Raw genomic sequence first — 5,493 nt, 5'->3', positions numbered from 1 at the left:
TTCTTTCCTTACTTTCACAAGTTATTCTGTTTATCATCAAGGCACATCAAAGCACTTTTTGTGACAAAATCCTTATCACACCACTCAAGCATAACTTTCTTTTCTTTTGGGATATGCTGATAGTCAGTTTATGTTGGTGATCAGGGTGTGGCAGCAATTAAGGAGTATTGGTATCCAAGGTATGGTCAGGTTCTGGTGTTGGACAGAGTGAAGTGGTGGTTGCGATGAGGTACTGGTCAGGATATGGTATCAGTCAGGATTTTGTGTTGGTCAGGGTGGGGGTGTGAGTTGGGGTGAGGTACTGGTCAGGGTGTGTTGTTGGGGTGGGATGCTTGTCAGGGTGGAGTGATGTTCAGGGTGGGATGTTGGTCTGGGTAGCGTGTTGGCTGTGGTGGGTTGATTGTTGGGGTGTGGTGCTGGTTGGGGTGGGGTTGTTAGTTGGGGCGTGGTGCTGGTCCGGGTGGGATGTTGGTCAGGGTGGGGTTTTGTTTGAGGGGTTTGCTGGTCAGGGTGGGGGGGGGTGTTGATCAGGGTAGGGTGCTGATTGTGGTGTGGTGTTAGTCAGGATAGGGTGCTGGTTAGGGTATGGTGTTGATTGGGGTGTGTAGTGTTCAGGAAGTATGCTGGTCAGGGTGTGGTGAGGTTCAGGGTATGTAGTTGTTAGGCTGTGGTGTTAGTCTCTATGTGGTAATGGAAAGGTTTGGTATGGTCATTGCGTGATTCTGGTCAGGATGTGGTGATGGTGAGTCATGACAGTGTCAGGGTTTGGCTGTGGTCACAACATGTTTCATTCTGCATATGGTATTGGCCAATTTGTATTAGTGATCAGACCATTGCTGTGATCTGGTTGTGGTGGTGGTCACTGTGAGGCCATGGACATGATGATCCACATTTAGAGTCAGGTATTGGTCAGGTAGCTGGTGTGGGTTAGTGCATTTCCGAATTTCCAAAGCATGAATGGACAATAGCACCCACCAACCCTTCCTCTACAATGTGTCCAACAATTAAAGCCATTCACACTGCTGTGGGATGGGCAAATATTCAGCTTAATTGCACAGCCAAGTATTGTGAACAAAAGGTGATAAAAGACTCAAAAATAAAATGTTATTTTCTTGAATAATTATTGGTGAGGTCATCAGGATAATTTGTCTATTTGGATAATGGTGTGCATTTTTTTTTGTCAATCCAAGCTTTCATTTCAATATTTTCAACATTGAAGTTTTACATCCAAAAATACAGAGTACATATGGATTGTAGTAAAATCATATCAATTCAACCAAAGTTCCTCACATTTTCATTAAACAAAATATATTGTACTGATATTATTTTATTAGAGAAAAAAGTAAAATCTCAAACCACTACCAAGAAAGTAGTTGTTCACCCAAAATAAAAAAGAAAAATAATACAGAATTCTTATCAGGGTGATAAATTATCTCATTAGTCAACACTTCTACCGTCATAACAAATCAAATATTATAAAAGTAATTCAAAAAGGGTCCCCACAGTGTTTGAAATATTGAAATCAAATCAGAAATTGAGTATCTAATCTTCTGTAAATTTAAACATGACATAACGTCACATAGCCATTGAGTATGATTAGATGGGGTAACATCCCTCCATCTGAGCAACACCATCTGCCTTGCCATAAGAGAAATAAAAGCTAATACATGCAGCTCAGATGTCACTAAAGTTTTGTTACTCTCTCCAACAATACCAAATAAACCAGTTAGGGGATTTGGTTTAAAATTAACTTTAAAAAGTGCAAAGAAATTTTGAAATACTTTGTTCCAATATTTCTCAAGATTCTTACATGTTGAGAACATATGAATTAATGAAACATCTCCATTGTTGCATTTATCATAATGGAGATACATCCGCATAAAAACAAGATAGTTTGACTTTGAACATGTGAGCCCTATGGACTACTTTAAATTGTAGGACAGAGTGTTGGGCACATACAGAAGAAGTATTAACCAATTAGAAAATAACATTCCAAGTTTAAGCTGCAGGACATGTTCCCAGGCTTTTATTAAATTTATATGAGGGAGCCTCTCTTATTTCCAACAACATATCATAAATGTTAAATATTGAACCATTATAGAAAGGTTATAAATTAAAAATTACATCAATTAAATTCTTATCAGTCCTCTTAGGAAATGTATGTAATTGAGATTGTAAAAACTCTCTTATCTGTAGATAACGAAAAAAAAGTATTTAGTAGACCGTATTTCACTGAGTTGTTCAAAGGAAGCGAGACTTCCATTAATAAATAAATATTTAAAACATTTAATGTCAAATCTACACCATTCTTTAAAAGTTACATCAATCATAGAAGGTATAAAAAAATAATTCAAAAAAAAGGACTAGAGAGAGAAAATCTCATTAAATAAAATGTTTTCTAAATTGTATCCAAATCCTCAAAGTATGTTTAACTTCTGGATTTATTTAAAGATATAGGAACCCAGGCTTTCTAATTTTATCCCAGTGAACAATTAGGTTATTTTTTTCTGCTTATCAATAGTTTGGTGAGACAGATAACCCTCCCACTGACAAACTCTTGCCTGCTCGATAATTTCAATCATATTTGAAATAGTATTGTTCACAAATAATCTTATTTCCTATCATGTATGGAAATCTCATTGAAGAATTAGCTATAGCTTGTACATTTTCTTATCAGTAAAGTCTTTGATGTCAGACTAATATTACAAAAATCACTGAACTCATATTAAGCTGTGCAAAACTGCTTACACTGTATAACCAGAGTATGATTGCATGTGATCTTTTAACATCTGAGATTTAGAAAGGAATGGCTTTTGGTTTTGGAATTCAAATAGATGGAAGATTAGAGCATTAGTGTGCAATTGTGTCTCCTATCTATTGCAGTTAGTATCAAATGTGTTCTTTGCTAATCTCAATATTATATCTCAAAATGTCTGTGATTTTTTTCTGTATTGTACAGTCAATTTGTTTACATTTCTTTATTTGTTTACATGTGTACTTGAGTATAGATTTTTTTACTACCAATAAGTGGTAATTCTACCTCGCCTGCAGTAAAAGAATCTCAGGCCAGTATGTGATGTCATATGAGATATTCCAGGTTCAGCACTTCTGAGTTAAGATGGAATATTTGCATATATGCATTCTTATAGTCACTGACAGTTAATAATTTTTTAAAAACTACCGAGAGTTGACCAACTTGCATGAAAATAACCAGCTCTCCCCAGCCTCCCTTCTGCATTTAAAATTGAAAAATCCCCAGAGTTAGTTGTTATGCAGGCTTGATAACTCAAGCTGAAAATATATACTAAATATTATTTCATCTGTATTAGAGAGGAAACTAGAAGGGGGGGGGGGGCAAGGTTAGTGTAACGGTTTGTGCAAAGCCTTTACAGAGCCTTTACAGAACCAGCAGTGGGGATGGGGGTTCGAATCTTGCCCTGTCTGTAGGGAGTTTGTATGTTCTCCTCGTGTCTGCATGATTTTCCCTGGGGGCTCAAATAAAGCAGAAATTCCCTTATAATACCTTTACCCCATATTCTAATATTATGGCCTATTCATTTTTGATTATCTATTTGGAATAATCCTCTCTACTTATAATGGAAAATTTTAAAAAAGAAAAAAAAACATTCAAATCCTACTCCTCCCACTAATCCCAGTCACCAGCAAATAATATGTAAAGAATTGAGTCTCGGCTCCCAGACATCAGACAGGAAACCCCAGAGCATCCCTGCCTATGCATTAAAATTGTGATAACAGTCCATGAATGGGCCTGAAATCTTGTCTAATTCAGTCTTGATCTTTTTAATGTTACATCTAATTTTCTCCAAACTCAAGCAAGACTCAATGTCCTGTACCCATTGCATACAAGTTGGTGCTAAGCTATCTTTCCATTTCATTAACATTACTCATCTGGCTATCAAAGCTACTATTCTTTTTTGAATAAAATTCAAGGAAATATTTTCCTCTACAGAATAGCCAGATAAAGTAATAAAAGGGCATGGTTCCCATTTAATCCTAAGAATCTCTGATAAAGTTTGGAAAAATAGTTCCCAAAATTCTTTATTTTTGGGCATTCTCAAAACATATGAAACAGAGAGGCCTCAAAGATTTTACATTTATCAAATGGATCAATATCAGAATAAAACGGGATAGTTTAACTTTAGACATATGTATTCTATGTACCACTTTAAATTGTATTAAACAATGTTGTGCACAGAATGAAATATTATTAATCAGATCAAGCATGATATTCCAGTCTTTATCTGGAATTGATATATAATCAAATCTTGTTCCTATTCATTCTTAATTCCCCTCTCTGAACATGTTCTTAGCTCCATCCAATTATCATAAATAATTGCTATCACTCCACCATGAGGAAATTTTAAATCAAAAAGTAAATCAAGGATATTGATATTGGGAATCTGAGGAACATTACAAAGTTTAGACTGAGCAAAATGTAGGTCTCTAAAAAATGCCTATTAGGAAGTTTGAATTTAACTGTTAATTGTTCAAATGAAGCAAGATAACCTTGAATGTACAGATCCCTAAAAGTTTTCCTCCCACAATTCAAGATGTACCGGTGATATAGGTTAATTAGGTGTAAATTGGGTGACATGGACTTGTCAGCTGAAATGGCCTGTTACCATGCTGTATGTCTAAATTAAAAAAATTAAAACCTAGCAGTTTCTAAATGATGAAGGTGCAAAAGTCATGGTAAAATACATGTTTGTTCATGAAAGTGTATCCTCAGAGCAGATTATATGAAGCAACATTTATTTTCTAAACAACAAGAGAGGGTGCTACAGTTGACAATCTGTATTGAATGGGTCCCCTAGCCTACCAATTGAATTTCATTTTTTTTAGGTTAGCTAAAAGGTGATTCAATACACAAAGGTGCTGTAAAAACTCAGCAAGTCACACAGCACTCTTTATGTAGTATAGATATGTAGCTAATATTTCAGGCCTGAGCCCTTCATCATGGTATGTGCAAAAGGCTGGCCTGTGCCTGAATAAAATGGTGGGTACAGGGGCAGGGGAGGAGCACAGGGAAGAGATATGGGGGTGAGGAGGGGAAAGAGAAGAAGGGAAACATCTGGGAATTGATATGGGGAGAGGATAGTTTTCTGAATGAAGTGGGAGGGGAGCTAGAAGAAAGGAGACAGAGGGATGGGGAAAGAAAGAGAGAGAGATATGGGGAAAGAGCTTAAGAGAAAATGGAGAAAGTGATGTTAATGCTGTCTGGTTGGAGAGTGCCCAGAGGGAATATTAGTATTATTCCTCCAATTTGCGGATGACTTGCAAATGGGTGAGGAACATTTTTGTACAATTTTAGTGGGAGATTATTTATATGGGTAAATTTTGGCCCACTGATGGTCATACACCTCCAGTAAATGATTTCAGGTCAATAGAACATTGAACACTGCAGCACAGTACAGGTCCTTGGGCCCTCGATGTTGTGTTGACCATATATTTCTTTTAAAAAGTAATAAACCC

This window comes from Narcine bancroftii, chromosome 9 (assembly GCF_036971445.1).
Source record: "Narcine bancroftii isolate sNarBan1 chromosome 9, sNarBan1.hap1, whole genome shotgun sequence".
NCBI lineage: Eukaryota > Metazoa > Chordata > Chondrichthyes > Torpediniformes > Narcinidae > Narcine > Narcine bancroftii.
The sequence above is the reverse complement of the archived record's forward strand: the minus strand, read 5'-3'. Positions refer to the sequence as shown.